General features: G+C 34.3%; 1 protein-coding gene and 1 long non-coding RNA gene across 2 annotated transcripts in view; one reads left to right on the forward strand and one right to left on the reverse strand.

The window, feature by feature from the left end:
- The window catches only part of LOC146996745 (uncharacterized), a 75711-nt gene extending 72198 nt beyond the window's left edge, over nt 1-3513 (forward strand). Inside the window, exon 3 of the long non-coding RNA XR_015041641.1 lies at nt 3267-3513. This is a non-coding gene — a long non-coding RNA (uncharacterized LOC146996745). The remainder of the gene's footprint in view (nt 1-3266) is intronic.
- LOC118204971 (BDNF/NT-3 growth factors receptor-like) overlaps nt 1-21329 on the reverse strand; it is a 722804-nt gene that overhangs the window by 319795 nt on the left and 381680 nt on the right. The window lies entirely within an intron of this gene.

A 21329-nucleotide genomic window follows, 5' to 3' on the forward strand; every position in this document is an offset into this window, starting at 1 on the left:
AAACATTCAGAATAAAGTAAAATCAGAAACAGAGCTTCAAAAGCAAACAGATAAAACGAACTTATTTCCTTTACATACAGAATATAGAATAACAGAGATTTTATCCTTTTAATATAAATTTACTTTAATAAAAATTTTGAAGTCTCCTCCTTTCCTGAAATTTTACTGTTTCATCATCTATAACGTATTTCTCCCGCTTTCCTAGCGTGCCTTCGTGGTGTGGTGGTTCTGCACGTTTGGCCGGTATTCCAGAGGTCCGTGGTTCGATTCCCGGCGAAGGCAGTTGCTAATGTTTCATCTTCTCTGCTTTCAAAAAAATACCTTATGTCTCTACAGTGGCGCCCGAACTAAAAGGGTGTTAGATGAGGTTTCCCTACACCCAGGATTTGATGATTGGTTCCCCTGAAAACCCCAGTCGCCCTTTAAAAAGGGAAGTATGTAAGGTATTTCTCCCGCTTTCCTAGCGTGACTTCGTGGTGTAGTGGTTCTGCACACTGGGCGGGTATTCCAGAAGTCCGTGGTTCGATTCCGGGCGAAGACAGTTGCTAATTTTCGATCTTGCCTGCTTTCCAAAAAAAAAAAAAAAAAAAAAAAAACCTAATGTCTTTTACACATCTTTCTAAATTATATTTGGAAACTAAAGAATATGTATGGTTTCACATTTTAACTATTTCAAGTTTTCGACTGCATATTAATATGTCAATAAGCGGCCAACATAAGTGGAAATGACTACTTACTCCTTCCATTCATAAATAGATGCCCACCAATAGCCGAGCGGTAACACCGGTAATTGACCCTGGTTCAAATCTCTGAGAACGAATTCATTGAGCAAGGTCATCGTGGTTTTCCCATATAATAAGATGAACCAGTTTTTCTTAACTTTTCTTCGCGAACGTTTCTCTATGCTGCGGAAGTGAGCAATTGGTTTAATCCAAATATTCCAATCCATAATTATACCGTTTCCCAAAATTAAAGTTAAAAACACACTTTTTGCAAAACTTCAAAAATATCTATCATTAATGTTTTAAAAACAGATGTCGTACGGTGATGTGTGCATAACGTCTCGAATGGTTGTTTTTACAGGAAAAAAATGGAATTTCAGAATATGGGAAATACGTCTATAAAAATGTGTTTTGCGTAGGTATGTTCATACCTCGAAAAACAGTTTTCACGAACACTCGACGACCAACGGTATATTTCCCTCTGAACAGATCACAGAATAGTGCAACTTACGTATTTTTTGTGGATCCAGGCACATAATTCTGGACACAAAAAGACCGTTGCGATGTACACTTTAGCGATGAGTGAAGGTTTACTCTCATAATGATTTGTGACAAATCTTGATCTGAAGACAATCTGGAGCTCGCTATCTTTTTCGAACACAAGGGCAACTGACCACTTCAGTGAAAGATGTTATTGAAATATGAGGCAAACGTTTTGCGCTGGGATATTTATGTGCATATCGGAAACCATTCATCTCCAAATTTTCCATTACAGTGTTAATATTGGTTGTCTCGTATTACTGAGCATCTGAGAACAAAACTGCATTACAATAAAAATTTATATTTTAAGACAACATATTGTTCGTATTTGCAGCCTTAAATGTGGACACCGATTTCTAACGCATCATTAAATATTTTAAACTTTATAAAATTCGAGTAATTTAACAATGATGTTGAAGTGGACTGTAATTTATTTTACCTCAGGAATGCAGAGATATATTGATTTAAATTACAGTTCCGAATATGAAAACTAAGGTACTGAAAATTTACAAAATGTTTTACATCAGAAATACTATTTACAAACAAAGCCATAGAAATTCTTGGTGAAAATCTACACAAAACGCTCAAGACAGATAAAGCAAGTAAATAAAATGTTGGCGAAAAATAGTGAATTTTCGCAACTGCACACAATACTCAGAACGGGCTAGATGAAATAGTCTGCAGTCACAGTATTTGAAGCATGAGACTAGTAAACAAAATGTAAATATTTATGTATTAAGAGTCCTGATTTGATAAGAAACATTCCTGGCAAATATGATGCTTGTCGTACGCCAAGAATTATTGCGTGTTACAGAGCACGCGTTTGTCGACCATTAGCAAATAATGTCAGAAAGTAATCAGCATGTTGTATGATTATTAAATGATTTGCAAATCTTCTGTATTGGTTCAAATTTTAGTGACGAAGTAATTTAGAAACATCTAAAAGATGAATTTTAGGAAAACTGATAAGCGCTTTGTATGAGAATGTATTCTATTGCAGCAACCAACAGAGTACCAATGCAACTGCATTCGAACTCATGTTTGGAACTAAAAGAGATCTGCTAATCATGACGCAATTACAGAGCTGTTAAATGCTGATATACAGTTAGGTTTCTTCAACATTCATGAGGATATTCACTATGAAACTAAGCAGCATATTTTGAAAATGAGTCAAAAGATCGTGAAATCTACAGTCTACGAAATAAACCATCCCATAACTTCATGATGTAGTGACAAGCAAAACATACACAGTGGGCCTAGACTTAAACATAAACCCAAATTTATCGGACCATTAGATCGTGAAAAAATCAAGCCAAATGACATTTATGATGTTGAGAAATGTGGCTTCTTCAAGGGACCAAAGAAAGCAAGCTCTTGTGCTGAGTTTATAAAGCCTAGATCAGTTCATTAGAATATATTACCTCTATCATATGATATGATCAACGTCTTTGGAGTTTCTCAAATTTTCTTTAGTAATTATTACTAATATTTATTTTTATTATTTTCCCAGGTGCTGCTTTTAGAAGAGAAGATTCTGATTGAATACTATTTTCATTTATTTCTGTTACTTAAGTATTTTCTTTCGTTGTTTAATAATACTAGTATTTTCAATTTTAATGTATTTTATATGTTAAATTTCCCTGTTTGCTCTTCCCATCTGAGGGCAGACGATGCAGGATGACCGAATTACGTAGCAAATTGCCATGCAAATGTAACTGAATTATGTAATCATAATATACTACCTAGATGAGTGCGCAGACAAGTAAGAGCAACGATTGCGAATTCAGTTAGATAATGTTCTGATGATTATTCTTTACTTTTTATCACATTTTATTCATGTAAATAAATCGTAGTTAAGTAATAACTCGATGAGAATTAGTGGCGTTTCTCGTATAAATATGCTATACATAAATTACACTTTATAATGCAGAAATATCTCTATCATATCTAAAATTATCACCTTTAAGACGACATCCGGCTTAATAGAATTTTGAAATTTTTCAGGTTTTCTGTATCACCGATATATTTATCAAGAATATACTGCAAGCAATACAAGATTGATATAGAAACTATTCCAACCAAGATTTCGTGGTAAGAGTGCTAGATGTTTGAATGATGCAAGAAAACCGTCTTTTGGTCGAATGATGCGAGAAGAGTTGGAGGCAAGAATCTAGATACTTGAATGAGTAGATACTGTTGAAATTTAAAAACTTTAAAATTTAAAATTTGAAATTTAAAAATGTGTTGTAAAAATTTGAAATTAAAAAATATCAGTAAATTTACTGATAGATATATTTAGTTTTTCTGAAAGTTATATATCATATCTTCTGCAATAATGGAGCTATCTGGAACAGTTATCTGATCTGTATATCCATACACCCATTTGATCGGTTCAGCAAATTCAAGTTGTTGAGTCAGTAGGTTATTCTGAAGCAGGAGCACAGGAAAAATGAGCAGTGCCCTCGCCGGCACTTGAACCTGGCGCCGAGTGTGCTACCGTTACACCACAAAAGGCATGCAGAAAGGAGGGAGTAAATACTGGGGATTAAGGCACCCAATCGCCAAATCCTGGTGGTGAAGAATCACCATCCAACACCTGTCTTAGTTCGAGTGCTACTGTAAAGCCACTAGATTATTTTGAAGCAGCAGTACATGAAAAATGAGCAATGTCTCGCTGGGACTCGAACCTGGACCTTTCGAATACGCCCCGAGTGTGCTACTGTTGCACCATGAAGGCATGCAGAAAGAAGGGAGAAAGTATCTTATAGAGTCATAGAATTATAATAGTTATATCTATGCAGGAATGTGAAAAATGTGCAGTGCCTTTGACAGTTTCGAACTCCGGAACTCCCGAATTCACATCGATCTTGCTTCAAGTTACACCACGAAAGCACCGTGGAAAGGACGGAAAAAATATCTTATATATTCCTCCTTTTAAATGGCAACTGACAGTTAGGTGATACAGTCACCAAATCCTGATGGTGACGAATGCAACACCTTTCATCAGTCATGTAACAGCTTTGTCATTTAAAATTTTTCGAAAAAAAATGTGTAGTGCCCTTGCCGGGATGCGAACTCCGGCCCTCCCAAATACGAATCGTTAGTCCAGTTAAACCCCGAAAGCATGCGAAAAAGAGGGTGAAAATAAAGTCATAAAATACTTATTTAAATCACTATTTGAGAACTGCAGTAAACATTTACGTGAAAGTTTCGGTAAACGCACATATACCAGCGTCTAGTTACCGATGTTCAACTTATATACTAATAAAAAAACTTACTTCGTAAAAAATTTAATTTTCCTAGAGATATGATTTGCGATCACATATAAAGCTTAATTAGAATTTTAAGATAACAATGAAAATGTAATATTTTTCGTTAATTTTTATTGCTGTATATTTAAAGATTTCATATACTTTGTTTTTAGGATTAATCACGCACTTTCTATGAAATCATACTTACAAACACTAATTATACATCATTCATGATGAAATTATGAAACAAAAATTTTATTTTGTTTAAATTTTGAATTTGACAAACTTAATTTTCTTTGTTTTAATGATTAAATTCTGGTTCCAATTATGCTAAATATATGTAGAGTCAATCCTTGCCTTACCATAGTTTAACATTATGATTATCCGAAAGTAAAACAAATATATGTGAACTATACTCTGAACGTTGAATTTTGATCATTTTCTGGACAGCCAATATGCAACACGATACGATTGTCTCCCTTCCCTTGAAATGTTGTTGGCAATTGTCAGCTCTGAGTTCATGTAGAAATAAAACAGTAGTACAAGAAGCTTTCATAATTATGTGAAGTGAACTGAAATTGCTGATGTGAGAAATGAGTTCTTCAGCTAGTTCTCAACTTGCTGTATATGGATTTGATTCCACCCATCAGTTCATCACCTTTCACCTCTTCTGATTATTCAATTCTAGGTTCGTTCTCAAACCTTAAATTTCCATTTTGGAAAAGACGAAACTCAAAACACTTGAGATAGAGAATATGCAGTAAATCTGATGGCATTATTCATCTGTGAACAAAATAAAGAATATCTTTGTGAGAGCCTAATGCCAAAGTCATCTATAAAACTTTTAATTGTAGAATCACATTGGTACACTTAAGACACTTGTTAGGTGGTACAAATATCTCAAAATTCCCTGAAACATGTTTTTGAAGTTTCTTCAAATGTATCTTAACAATTGATTAGTATTTATCATGTTTAACTTCCTATTTTACTTTAGGAAATCGGTTCTAAGTAAATTATCCAAACTTGATATAATCTTTTCGAGAGCTGTAAGGTCTAATTAACAAGAAATAAATCTATTTGCAACGAAATTGATTCTGATAATTTTACTTACTTACCTCATTAGGAAATTAAACGAAATAAAGCTGATAGTGACAGAAAAGGAAATCACGCTGTTTACAAGCGATCGAAAGTTTATTTGATTGCTTACGTTCTGTAATTAAAGCTGAAGCTTCGAAACTGGATCACCATGACACTTTAATTTACGTAAATTCGGTTGCTGAAGAGCTTTGGACTAACTGACAGGTTATAAATTTTATTCTCTTACAATGGTTTTCGAAGACCAATTTCCATTGCAAATTTAGTACATCTAGTGTTGCTTTCTGAAAGCATTTCAAAGCAAGAACAGCAGTACTTAGACCTACCATGTTCATTTTTGATATCCTTAAATTCCTTATGCTACACGTAAAAGACATATTTTTTAAAATATGCGAAATATTTTGACTACACATGTAGGCTTAAAATAAAGATATTATTAACTATTTAACTTCATTCTTATTTTAATTGGAATTGTGTTACACAGAAAATTCAAGAAAATTAAGCTTTTTGTTACATGAAACAACATTCAGACGCAAGTTATCAATTCTTTTCTTAATGTTTACCAGTTCTTTTGTTTAATGCGATTTTAACTTAGTTAGTTTTGGTTTTGATTAGTTTCTGTGATAGATTAAGTCATTTATTTTGATATGGAATAACTCTCATCTTGTATTCAGCTACAGGACGTTTATTAAGGTTGTAAAGCTTGCAAACGTTTTAGATTGTAGTTGCCGCTCTTACGGGATCAACCGAAACGGAATCAACGGTTTTAACGGATCAACAGTTCAGCTTAGTTGATGATGGGCGGAGACACGAGGTCTCTCCCAGAGATCCTACGATCAAAATCAACCAGAATTTGTTAGAATATATTACCCAATGCTAAATACAGAAGAATTATTGTAGCACAAATAAAATTTTGGCTAAGAGTGAAATTTTTAATCCGCCTTCTGTATTTCTTCTGAAAACTAAGAAAATTTTAAGCTCGAGTTCTTTAAAAACAGAAAGCAGTCTCAGACATATACAATCTGTTTCAAGGCAGGACAACAAAATTAGAATTTATATCATTTTTTAAACATAGCTAAAGAATTATAACGATAGCTATGGATGATATGAAAGGGCTCAGGCAGTGCATCAGAATACAGTATATTTAGAGCAAATAACAGAACATACTGAACATATTTCCTCTAATTTTACAAAGGTTCACAGCTTTTATTTTCACTCTTAACGAAAGTTCTCTCTGATCCTCTTCGTATTACGAAAGACCAGCTTTAACACTGCTTACGCTTTACGAAATAAATAAAATAAGTAAATAAATAACAGATAGAATTTCCCTTTCATGATAAAAACAAGGAAAAATACTTAGTGTTTGTTTTGTGAGTCTACTTTATAGATTGAAGTTAAAAAAAATACTTTCGGAAACAGTTTTCTGAAAGGTTATAGAAAGACTGAAGGATGTCTCAGCTCAATTAAGCATACTAACACTACAAGAATGTTTGCTCTAGCCGTCTGCAGATTTTCTTCCACATAAGCCAGAACATACGGTAAACTTAGCTTTCAGGTACTGTGGGAGTGTAAACCGAAAATCGGCAAATACAGGCTGAGAGGAGTCGGTGAACAGAAGCAACGAACCTGTCTCTTCAAAATCCAGTCTCCTTTACCTTTCGCAACTAAATTGTAAACATTTGCGAACATATCATTACCACTGATATCAGCTATCGTGAGTGGGAACGCTATTATCGCAGTTTTTAAAACCAAAGCTATTCTACGTACACAATTTTGTTTATTTAAGCGGCGTGTAGCATTTTCCTAGATTTTCTGTTTTAATGCTGTTTCAGGATTTGCGTTATTTCATACGTTTTAATAAACTATATTTTTACTTTCTTCGAAGGCTCGAGGTGTTTCTTTTTTCTTTTCGCGGATCTGGCGTCCATATTGCCATATTTGAAGGATATATTGGTTATTATGAGAATTGTGCGTAAAAGAGCCAATTAAATAAACGGACTGATCCATCTTAAGTAATTCTATCTTCCTTAATTAATGAAGTTAATAATATTTACACGGTGTTAATTTATGAAGAAAACACTTCACAAGAAAATATTTTATCATTTAACTTTATTATTTTGAACGGCTTATTTTAAGCGTATGATTTGATTTAATATAGCTTTAATTTCTGAGGAATTCATTATTAAACTTATCAGGTTCAGTGTTTCTCCTTACTTGCTTGGGAACATTCAAGAACCTGACTCGGAACAGGGAGCTTACTAAAGCTATGTTCAATAAATGTGGGAAGTAGACAAGATACAAAGGAAGGGTATACGAAAACCTTTATTTTTCACTCTTTACAATAATTTCCGGACTTCGGAATACGGAGACCAACCACTTGTGGTCTGAACGTAAGAATATAAAAATATTAACTAAACTCTAACTTAACTTTGGAATAATAAACAAGGGCCTACGTGGAAGATTGGCCGATTGGCGGTATATTAACAGGAAGCCGTATGTAGTACAGAGAACTGTTAACACGACAATACGTTTAAAATTATCAAGAGGATTAAACCTCTGACCTGGAAGGCAACCAGCAAACAAGTAAACTGCTAAGGCACGCGGCCTGCTTCTATTAACTCCTTCCTCTCTCTCGCTTGGCAAAAAGCCACAACTTAAGTACTTGGCGTTCGCCAGACAAATTTGCATAAATAAGTTAAAGCTTTTAATTCTGGCCGGAAGTAGAAAATAAGGAAGTGATAGTAAAGATTTGAAATAAAATAAACGTTAGTAAAACTTAAGATCCTTACATACTTCCCGCCAGAGTTAATTAGTTTGAAACTGAGGTCTAAAACGACCTTGTTGAAAACTTTTAGCTCTAGAATCTAACGCGAGGCCAATCTTTTACAAACATTCCTCACTAGAAACTAGAAATTTAAAAAAAAAATTTGTTTTTACATTATCAGCTCCATGGACAATTACTTTTCATCTGTACTGCATCTAAAAAGGAGCTTTGAGTTGAAATCTGGTTCCTTCCAGAGATCTGGAAGGAAAACTAGTTTAATGAAATGTTACACAATTAAATGGCAAGTTACATGAATATTTATATTTCTCTTAACATTCTTATTTCATTCATGACTTTATTTAATTCTCTCCCCGTGCTCTCTGACATGTGTTGTAAAAGAAAACACCAAATACGAATGTGTTTATGTAAAAGTGTTCAACACTGCCGCCTACAATCAAAACACTAACGTGTTAAAATTCAACATAACAAGACCTCGTAACACACCTTAACTTCATCTCTAAACCCTGAGATACTATTCTGAAAGTGGCTAACTCTGAAGTGTAGCGTCAGAGAGCCTAACTACATTCATTCAACCTTTAACACATATTCACAATAATTTGGCCTTTCTACAGTCACACAAATAAGTTTAAAATTTTTGGCGTTACTTTCACTTTTACCATATCACAGTATTTCTTAACATTTAAAATAACAGTTCACATTGTATATAAGGACATATTAACATGCCGTTAATTTTACGCAATTTAAAACATACATTAGTAGTACATTGTTAAATTCTATTCTTTTCCAAGCAAGTGCCAATTCTTCTACATTGAAATACTACATTTCAAAAGTCTTTCAGACTAAAACTTCTTTCTTGCCAGAATGTTTTAAATAAAATTTATACAATAACTTTTACAATATTCAAGTATTTACACATACCTATTATACATCAACTTTAGTTTTACTCGCGAGTAATTGAAAAACATAATACCAAAATAGGTAACAACTCATTTCTCGATTTTTTGGCGATAAAGGTAGACCTCACATGAGGTAAAACGTCTTGAAATCTGCTACTTGCAGTAAGAATGAAAGATTAACTTACGTTTGCAAAGTAACATAAAATTTTACTTATCTTTGTGATATTCGGACATTCTTTTCTCTGCCCAGTCCTGGAAGGTAGCTAAGATTCGTGTTTGATTTATCCTCCTTCTTGTGCGGGCTCGCCCTTCAGTTTCTTCCTCTAGGAGCTTTCTTTTCCCTCCAGTTCGATCACCCTTGAATACCTTCATTTTCGCCTCTGCCTGTGGTCTTGGCGGAACCGGGACACTTCTCTCTCGTTCCTGCTTGGACCTCGTTGCTGGCCGTTCAAATTTTCCTTGTATCTTTTCCTCCGCCGGTGGTGTTCCTTCCGCAATTCGGCGACATTTGCTGCGTAGAGTCCTGTCCGATGAGTAGATCTTCCGTTTGGGAGCCGGGTTATAGTTGCCGTTATTTCTCCTGGTTCTCTTTGCATTCGTCGTACTTCTCCCTTCTTCATTCTGGGAGTGGTCGTGCGCTCTCTTTCGTGGTCGGTGGAACGGCTTCTTTTTCTTGTTACCTTCAATTTCCAACGGGGAAACTTTCTTTTCAATTGCTCCTGCCTCCTAATGGCTTGTCCTTGTGCTTGTCGTTGTTCCACCTCTGGAGCTTGTGCCTGCAGTGGCTGCCGTGCCGGATACTGCAAAAGATCTTTAAGTATTTGCATTTTATTACGGTCATAGTATGGTTTTATTTGGTCAATGTTTGCGGAGCATGTTTCACCATTCCTGGCTTTTAACACCACTACAGCGTGAGTTATTTTTTCTATGACATATGGTCCTTCAAATCGTGGAAAACATTTGGCGGTTTTATCTTCTGGTGCTGAAGAAAGTGAATGCTTAATTTTTAATACTTCATCTCCTACTTTATAAGTTACTCCCCGTCGTTTCATATCATAATAGAGCTTCTGTTTTCTTTGAGCTACTTCAGTGTTCTTTTTTGCTTTTTTAATTAATTTTTGTATATCATCCATTTTAAATTCTGGGGCTCTTTGTTGAACATAAAATAATTTATCTAACGGCGTTATAATCTTTCTGCCTAAAAATAACTCAGCAGGAATTTTGCCCGTTGTATCATGTTTTGCGGTCCTAAGGGCGAAAGCAAATTCATTGACATAGTTATCCCAGCTTTTATGAAAATTTTTAACATAACTACGGATAATTTTCACTATATTTCTATTGACCCGTTCCGCTATATTTGATTGGGGCCGAAACGGGACCATTTTAAAATGACGTATGCCCAGTTTTTGGCACATGTCTTCAAATATATTACTTACAAATTGAGGACCATTATCCGGTATAACTTTTAGGGGCGCCCCATATTTTAAAATATATTTATTTAAAATAGAATCAGTAACTAATTTCGCGGAGGCTCGTTTTAAGGGAACAATTTCGGTCCACTTACTAAAATGATCAACCATAACAAGGATATACCGACTTTTATTTAACTGACATTTTGGGAAAGGGCCCAATAAATCAATGCCAATTACTTCATTTGAAAATTCGGATTTAATACTATTTAGAAACCCGGCCGGGCGGAAATTAATATAATTAACTGCTTGACATGTTGGGCAGGACTGAACATACGCCCTTGTTAACTTTTGCAGTTCAGGAAAATAGACTACCTCGCGTACGCGTTGGTTAATTTTTCGAATACCAGCATGAGAAGCTAATGGGTTGTCGTGTAACTCCTGCAGGATATTTAATCTAAGACTAGCTGGGATAACAGGTCGAAATACGTTGTTGGAATTTGTAGTTTTTGTATAAAATAATAGACCATCTATTAGTTCGCAATGGGCCGCCCTATATCTTATCGCCACAATATCTTGGTGGCTAAAATTTTCAGGATCCTTTAAATACTCATAAATGTTTCCAAACTCAGGATCCTTACCCAGTTCGGTTATTACAGTTTCTCGGGAATTTGTTGTACATGCTGTGAGCATTGCCACCTTTACAGTATTGCCTTCTTCATCTATTTTTATTCTGGATAGGGCATCTGCTACGATATTTTCCTTTCCGGGGCTATGCTTGATTACCAGATTATATTCTTGTAGTTTGAGTGCCCATATTATTAACCTTGGGGATAAGTTTTTCCCTGAGTACAATCTAGTTACCGCCGCATGATCAGAATACACTGTTATTGGCGCTCTTCCGAAATAGACTCGGAACTTTTGCACTGCTAACAGAACTGCAAGTGCCTCTCTCTCAGTCGCGGAATAATTTCTTTGTGTTTGATTTAAAGTTCGACTAAAAAATGCCACGGGCTGCTGATTTTGCGAAAGTACCGCTCCTACCGCATAATCCGAAGCATCCGCTGAAATTTCTAAATTCTCATCCTTTTTAGGAAATTTCAACACAGGGGCTTGCGTTAATGCTTGCTTTAATTTTTCGAAAGCACTATTGGCTTCGGCCGTCCACGAGAATCTTGCCTTTTTCCTTTTTAATTTTAACAATGGTTCAGCAATAGCTGCAAACTCTTTTATAAAGGACCTATAATATGAACAAAGTCCTAGAAAAGAAGAGAGCTTCTTCGCGGTGTTTGGAGTAAGATACTTTTGTACAGCGATTATTTTTGATTCGTCTGTCTCGATTCCTTTCCGAGATATTTTGTAACCTAAATATTTTAGTTCAGGGGCTGCAAATTTGCACTTTTCGACATTAACTTTTAGACCGGCCTCATTTAATAATGAAAACACCTGTCTTAAATCCTGTACATGTTGGTCCAGATTATCACGAGTAATAATGATATCGTCTAAATAGATAAATGTGGACTTTCCAAGAACAGGCCTTAGCACAATGTCCATACATCGCTGAAATGTTGCCGGTGCCCCTGAAAGGCCAAACGGCATACGCAGGAATGCATAAGTGCCAGACTTGGTTATAAAAGCAGTCTTAGGCACGTCCTCCGGTCTAACCCCTATTTGAAAATAACCAGTCGTTAAGTCTAAAGTCGTCATATATTTGGTAGACGTTATGTTCCTTAGAATTTCTTCAATAATAGGTAACGGATATACCGGATATTTAGTTATGGAGTTTAATTTACGGTAGTCAATTGCGAATCTCCACCTTTTTGGATGTGTCAATGGATAGTCATTATTTTTCTTACATAAAACCACCGGGCCAGCATAACTACTTGAGATGCGCGTTACGAACTTTTTCCGTAACATATCTCTAATGTGCCATTCTATAATTTTTTCTTTATTCTTATCATACCGGTATGCTTTGTGGCGAACTGGCATTGAATCTCCGGTGTCGATACTATGGTTAGTAACTTGTGTAAATCCTGGAATATCACTAAATAACGAAGCAAATTCACTTACCACTTGTCGGAATCTTTGTTGTTCTTCCTTAGGCAGGTGATCAAGTTTTAACATTGGCGGTTCCGTTTTTTCTTTGCGAAGTAGTTTCATCGTCAGCTTAAGGGACGCTTCATTAAAATCCAGCGTTGCTTCTGCCTCTGAAAGAAAATCTATTCCTAAGATAATATGTGCTTGCAGATTCTGTACTATAAAAAACATAACCTTTACTTGTTCGTCCTTGATACGAATGTATAGCGGTAATTTACCTATGCACTTACATCTTTCTCCTTGCGCAGCTAACACTGTCGTATTATCCGAATTATATATGCGATATTTACGAAAATACTTCCTAAAAAAAATCTTCTGCCACACAGGAACACTGCGCGCCTGTATCCAGGACTGCGGTGGCTGGGATGTTATTCACCAACACTTCAATCTTCGGAAGAGTCAAATTTTTCACCATTACTGTATTTAACTTGAAGGAAGAGGGGTTTTCTTGGCCTTCGGATTTTCGCACCCTCCCGTCAGCAGAAATCCGTTTTAGTTTAAATCTTTTTTTCTTTCCATGATTTCCTTCTTTTTCCACTGACCTTGAGACTTTTTTCCTGGATTGCTATTGAACTGTCGACGTTCGCCGGTTGTTTTTGGATGCTCGGGTTTCCTTGCCCACTGATTCGCTTTGCTTCCGTAGCCGTGTGCTTGACTTTGCTGTGGTCTTAGCTCACCAAATTGGTTTCGTTGTTGATATTGGCGTCTTCTTTCAATGTCCGCCGTTCTTCTACTTTCAAACTGGATTGCTAGCTCAAATAACTTTTCCAGTGTAGTCGGATTCCTTAATTCAATAAAGTCTTGTACTTGGGGAAGTAACCTCGGCAAAATCACTTGAATTATCTCAGGATCCGGACGGTTTCCATACAAGAGTTTGAAGACGTGAATTGTTCTTAAAATAAAGCTTGAGAGATTTTCAATTGGTTTCTGGTATATGCTGAAAAGTTCCGCTTCTAATTTCGCACGATCCCTTACGACAGGGAAGGCTTTTACTAAGGCAGTCTTGAAATTTTCGTAAGTATAGGTGGGACTTCCCGCTTGACCCAAGAGACTTCTGCCTATGCATTTGAACCAATTAAGCGCTTGGCCCCTCAAAGCGCTAGTAGCAAATGTGACTTTCTGGAACTCGTGCACGGGATACATCATGAAGTGGTCATCTACTTTTTCCAAAAAACTGGTTACCGGTGAGTTTCCATTAATGTTGCTTCTGGTTTCATCGCTGCGCGCATGGTCTGGACGATGTAACCAAATCCTTCCATCGCGGCAGCTGGCATTTCTGGATTCTGAGCCTCTTCTGCAGGCAGCACAGGTTCTTCTTGAAACTCGGCCATGGTTATTTTTCTTCGTCGGGCGCTACTATCAGGTTCAGTGTTTCTCCTTACTTGCTTGGGGAACATTCAAGAACCTGACTCGGAACAGGGAGCTTACTAAAGCTGTGTTCAATAAATGTGGGAAGTAGACAAGATACACAGGAAGGGTATACGAAAACCTTTATTTTTCACTCTTTACAATAATTTCCGGACTTCGGAATACAGAGACCAACCACTTGTGTTCTGAACGTAAGAATATAAAAATATTAACTAAACTCTAACTTAACTTTGGAATAATAAACAAGGGCCTACGTGGAAGATTGGCCGTATATTAACAGGAAGCCGTATGTAGTACAGAGAAGTTTTAACACTACAATACGTTTAAGGGGTCACACGACCCTTGAATGAGTCGAAAGATGAATTTTTTTACCTTTTTTCAATCTTGTGCAACTTTTTTAATTCTTATCAAAAATACTCAATATTTTGTTCATTATTAATTTAATGTCTATTCTTTAATTAAATGTACTTGAAATTTGAAAATTATAATAAAAATTGTAAAAACAAATGTTAAATTATAAGACATTTTTCACATCTAATTAATCTGTACGCACACTGCGCGCACATGTACAAGAAATGTTTTGTACCAAAATGTTTAATTTTTCTTTTTTATGCAGAAGAATGTTTGAGAATATAACTGAACTAAAAATATTACACAATTCATGCATTTTTAATTTTTTTATGATATATATATTAAATATAATTTTTTTGCTATATTTTGATTTTTACATACCTTATAAAATTGAAACATTTCATTAAAATACCAAAATTTTAGTTTAATTAATTTAGTGTAACATGATAATACTATGGTACAAATTTCATAAGGATACATTAAAAAGTTTTCGAAATATCATGCGCGACGCATTAAAAAAACACGTTTTGAGATAAAGACCTGTAAAGTTTGCATCGCTATAAAAATGAGTAACATTGTGACTTAACTCGTAGTATTTGGTACCTAATTTGTATTTTATGCTTTTTGTTTGTGTTTTGAATAAAGTTAATGACAGAATATATATTTATAATAAGGAAACTGCATCTGAAAAACAATTAACAATGCATTGTTTAATGAAAGTGATGACACAGTCAACCGTTATCAAGGATACATTATTGCAGATAAAGATATATTTTTCATATACATGAAAGAGAATGCAATGTGCAAACTGTGTTATAAACCTATAAATATTTCTGAGAATAAAAATATAATTAATAATCAGTTTTTTGAACAAGATGTTTAAATTTTTCTCGACACACATAACTTATCACAAAATACTGTTACTATTCATAATATTTATATACACAAATTAAAAACCTCCAGGTTCATACATTATTCCTTCTTGATCAATTTGCTGATGTTCTAAACTTGTTTTGGATCTTTTCCTTGCTTTTCGTGCTTCTATAGTGTTTTGCATTGCTCTCTTCTTAGCAGTATTTACACGTTTCATATCACTGCGAAGTTGAGATTTTATTGCATTTATACCTGGATGGATACCCATTTGCCTCATGACAGATAGCCTACCCTTTTTGCCCATGTTAAATAAAATTGCTGCTTCATATACAGCAATTTCTGCAATTCGTTTCCCAGATCCAGAAGTTTTCGGACACATCTGCCATATGAGGGAATTAAAAGATTCATTTGGATTCTGAGTGAAGCTACCAAGGCATCGTTTCAAAAGATCTGGACTTGATAAAGCTTTAAAAACAGGTTTTATAACATCCATGACTGAAGATGGCAAAGTCACTTTATGATGAAATTTACCCACTGAGCCATTTGAAACTGCTTGTTGATATTTACACCATGAGTCTGCACCAGCAGGACAAAATGTATGTAACAGTTCAGCATCAGTTGATCTCGTATGAAAATAAACTGCCCAAATACCCTTACGCATTTCATCAACTGACAAAGCATTTGAGCGAATTGCATTTCCATAATACTGAGTCAGCCTATTTATCATGGTGTCTGTCAGTCGTCCTTTGCCTGATAAAGGTTTACCGTCCTCCAGCGTTTTACATCTATAGTCTTGTTTTAGCTTTCTCAGTCGAGTTCCCATTCTTTTTTGTACGTGACCAACACATTCAAGTTTTGAAACAGTTTCATCATCATATGGTTTGCTGTCACGTATAGCAGGGAATGTTCTAGAATCACCATCACCAATATAATTAATATATTTGAGACCTCTTTCAACTTCTGATCTGTGAAAAATTTTTATCATACCATCGACTTCCATTTTTCCTGAAGAACCGATATGATTTTTCTGACAATTTGGCAAATGTTTCATTTGCCACTCTTCGAAAGCTTTCCCAGATTTTTTTGCTTTCCATAGATCACATCCTTTAAAAGTGGACGAGAGAACTTCAACATCTAAAACCTTCCCTGTTTCAGCACCTATTACAGAACATACTCCAATATGTGAAGTATGTCCTCTCGTTTTCCATGTTCCATCACCACTTACGGTGACATAATTTGATGCAGTTTTGCATGCCTCTTCTTCTGCAGCAATTTCCATACTTTGAATGGCGACAGTTTTTGAAGCTGCATTTATATGTTTGCAGATTTTGTCATAAGCATTCTGTGTCACAGGTTTACCTAGATCCATTATACCACAAAATGTTTCCAGAGGTTCCAGACCTTGACCAATGCATCGCATAGCATAAACAATTCGTCTGTTTAATTGAGGAACATTTTTGTGTTCACCAATCAACTTTGAATTATTGAATTCTGTTTTAAAACTACACTTTTCACATTTCACAGAAATTGTTGAAAATAATCCAAAGGGTTTTCTCTCAGAAATATTGACAGAATTATAGCACAACTTGCACATTACATTCTCTTTCAAAAATGCAAACAATATGTCTTTATCCATAATTATATAGCCATAAAAACGATTCATAATGTCAGTATCACTTTCATTAAATAATGCATTGTTAAGCTTTTTCTCGGATGCACTTTCTACATGTTCAATTTGAGTATTATGGTCATCACCTGATGAAACCAAGCTTTTATCAGAAAGTTCAGATCTGATATTCGTGTAGCGGTTGCCGTGGAAGCGACGTTTTTTAGCTCGCTTCCCAGAAGCTCTTTTATTATTTGCCATCACAAATATAATATATAAATATACTTATTATTGCAGCAAAAAGACTAACGCATCAAAAATTCAATATACACCAAATAAATGCTGCAAACGTCAATACAACTTTGCAGAATCAAACAACGTAGTAATAGCTTACGGAAACACGATGTAAACATTCAGAATAAGTATTAAGTTGAGTAGAATCATTGCTACTGATTGCTGACGAAATAAAAATAAGACTTGTAGGCTAGAATGTAGCAACACTCAGTTATATAACGGCTAGGACAGCTGTGAGCAAATGACGTGTCCCTTTAAATGTTTATTTACATACGTGATGAAGGATTCTCGTGTCAGTGACCTTTACGTTTTTAATGATATCTCCTAAACTACACGGAATATTTTAACACGGTTTTTTTTTTTTTTTTTTTTTAAAGTGCGCAGAAATGTTCAAACTAAAACATATATGTTTTTCAAAAAATCGATATTTTTGAAGATTTAAAGGTCGTGAGACCCCTTAAAATTATCAAGAGGATTAAACCTCTGGCCTGGAAGGCAACCAGCAGCCTAGTAAACTGCTAAGGCACGCGGCCTGCTTCTATTAACTCCTTCCTCTCTCTCGCTTGGCAAAAAGCCACAACTTAAGTACTTGGCGTTCGCCAGACAAATTTGCATAAATACGTTAAAGCTTTTAATTCTGGCCGGAAGTAGAAAATAAGAAGTGATAGTAAAGATTTGAAATAAAATAAACGTTAGTAAAACTTAAGATCCTTACAAACTAGCTAGCCTTTCATAACTGCTTGCCTTAAAATTGTTTCTAGTGCCCAACTGGGAGCTTCATATCGATATTAGGTAGGGAAATTTCTTATTTAATTTATAATTTCTGTATTTTTTATTTTTTATATTTTTCTCAAATATTTCCTCCAGCATTTATGAGTAGCAGCTCTCATAAAGCAGGTGAGTATATATGCGTGTATGGTACGAATAAATGTATTCTTTTATAGTTCATATAAGTGGCCAAGAATGGTTTAATTTAATAGTATGTTTTCAAATTTTAATCATACTAAATAACGAAAACAAGGAAAATTAAATGGGTACTTAAGGTTTTTATATTTTTATCGTTTTCAGAAACATCAAGCGATGGAGAAATTCTAGACAGATTGCCAAAAAATTCGAAAGTTTAGGCCTAAAAGTTCTTGGAAAACAAGTTAATAATTCCAGAGAAAGCAGCTATTTGGTAATATTATTTAATTAAAATTAGCATCAAATTAAAAAAAATATCTTACATATTTATAGACGTGTCTAGCGGTAAAATGCAGAAATATTAATATGATTTTTTAATTTCTGTATGATTTCATGCGCTTTCTAGAGTTATTGAAGCATTTTCTATAGGTAAATCAATTATTTTTTTGTCCAATTGCATTTCGTTTTATTCGAGGATAACCTCTTTTACGTTCGCAATTATACCTACAAAAAAGCTTTTTAAAATATGTTTTTCAATCCTGTTCATATTTAAACTTTAATGATTTTGTGAACGCATTTCCTTTTAACAATTTTCTCGTTGAAAGATTTCTCCTTAAAGTAAAATAAGATTCCAAGAATTTAACAAGAAGTCATTCATATATGAAATTATTCAGGATTATTAAATGAGTTAACTGAAGTTTTTACGATATTGGGTAAAAATAAATATAATAAGAAATCAATAATTTGATACATCAAAAATGGAAAAAAGGAACTCTTCGCGAAATGTGATCGTGAGAAAAAATTAAATTAGATTTCCAATTGCAGTTTCTATATTTAAAAAAGTATTTTCATTACATCAGTCCAATCAGATATGGATTTCTGAGATTTTTTCTTCGATATTAAGAATGAAACGAATCCAATAGGGATGAAAATTAGACTGAAGCGCTGATATTTTACAAGGTGCTGCATTGAAAAATAAATCTGAAATAATTCGGATTTTAACGGTCGCTCAAAAGGATTTGCTAAGGTTTTTTACGCACTCGATGATCTTGCAGTCTACCAGGATGTTGTTGCAATCATTCCTATTAAACACGTTTGCTTCTGGTCTTTTGTGTCTTTTTCGTTTCATTATTAAGCATCGTTTTCTTTGTACATCCGCCATAAATAATTCAACAGCAAATTCATAAATATTTATAAACAGTATATAGTTAGAATTTCCGATAGAAAGTTTCCGCTGGACTTAAAATGTTTTATTCCGTACAGTGTTCCCACTTTCCGCTTTCAGATCTTTGATTTTGGTAAATCATTAAAATTTTACAAAATATGAAATAAATAATAATATATATGTTATCGGCAAAGTTTGAAATCCGGCATTCTATAGAATGCGTAAAACTAGCCGGCAATGTATGAAACGATTCATATTTCACACATTTTCTAGGCATTCTATAGAATGCCAAATGACAAACCGGCAAAGTACGAAATACATTCGTTTCGAAGAACGAAACTACTTACCAGAAGATAATAACTGACATAAGAAAGCCAAAATGACTACTAAGAAGACCTACGGGACTACCGGCTGCCGAATCGTTAGGGTGTGATGTTTGTGGAAAACAAAATTACATTAATTCATCCTATTAAAAAAAACGTCAGTACCGTACAGTATTATGTCAAGGACGCTGAGTTATTTCCCATACTTCATAAAAACTCGTTTGAATACAAGACACACACGAGGTGACAGAATGTTGAAAGAACTTTCAACCAAATGCAAAAACGTTACACGTAATAATACTGAACTGTACAACCACCTTTTGTGAGCCCTGCCAAAAAAAAACAAAATGGTATTGAAAAGGGCATTGTTGTGAAACATATGACTGTTTCCGAATTTTATTTCCGTTGTCAGGTAGATCATACAGATTCCCAGTCTCAACCAGATAAAAAATACAATTTTATTATGTTGTATGAAGATCATCTCACTATCTCCTTTTTACATGTTTCGAATAACAGTTTTTTAATGGCGCTCTTTCATTAACTTTTTTGAGGAATGAACATCTTTTAAATAATAGCCTTATCATAAATATTTTTTTAAGTACAATGCCTAGATATTATATACTATGCCTAGGGAAAGTATGTAATAATTCTCATATTTCATACTTTGCTTAAAATCGTCCGGCATTATACACAATGCCTAGGCATTCTATAGAATGCCGGCGTTTCATACTTTGCCGGTAACATATGTATATGAAAACACTGAATATTTTTAATTAGATAGATCGTGAATCAAATGCATTTTCATTATTTAAATTAATACAAATACAAAAGAAAAGAATATTCTTAAAAACCGCATCTTTTTTTTTTTTTTTTTTTTTTTTCAAATAACTTATGCCGAACGACAAGAGACTCGAATGAAAAGTGAAATGACGCATGTATAGAGATTCGACGCAAAATCGTGTTTCAAGACTAAAAGCTCTTTGGGCTAAAAAACGATACATCCTTCTTGATAAGAAAATACACTAATACTCTATGTTCCTTTAAATTTTAAATACAATCTTTCATGTCCCTTATGAAAAGTCCTTATGATAAGATATCAGATGCGACCGAAAAACTAATGGTATGTTACTTGACGTAAACACTGTACTCTAACACCTACTTCAGTTGTATTACTTTTATTCTATATAATTCAAATACTAAACATAAAAAAAAGAAAAAAAAAAAGAAATTATAAAGACTTATATGAGTATGTTTGTGTGTGTTAGCCCTGAATGCCGCAACGAAAGGAAGAGCTCAGAAGTATCTGAGAGTTCAACACACACAGACGCACGAACCACATATATTTAAATTTTTTTTAATAGATTTAACGGGTTTTCTGGTTTAATAAAGAGAAAACGATTACAAGACATTATTTTACCATATATTAGCTGTTCTGTATCATTTCACAACATGTTACAGACTTATAAGATATTAGTTATGTATTTTATAATCGTACACAATATTTATTGCCGCATATTTTTGTAGAAACAGAAAAGTGAAAGTTTTTATTTCATTTTATTTTTATCTCAAACACAGTATTTTTAATCTCGGAAGATTAAATGAATGAGTTTTTGGTTTTACTAGTTTTAATCTTAATAGTTAGCTTATATGA

Source organism: Stegodyphus dumicola, chromosome 6 (genome assembly GCF_044657685.1).
Source record: "Stegodyphus dumicola isolate Sdum_Otavi_A_Nest chromosome 6, ASM4465768v1".
Taxonomy (NCBI): Eukaryota; Metazoa; Arthropoda; class Arachnida; order Araneae; family Eresidae; genus Stegodyphus; species Stegodyphus dumicola.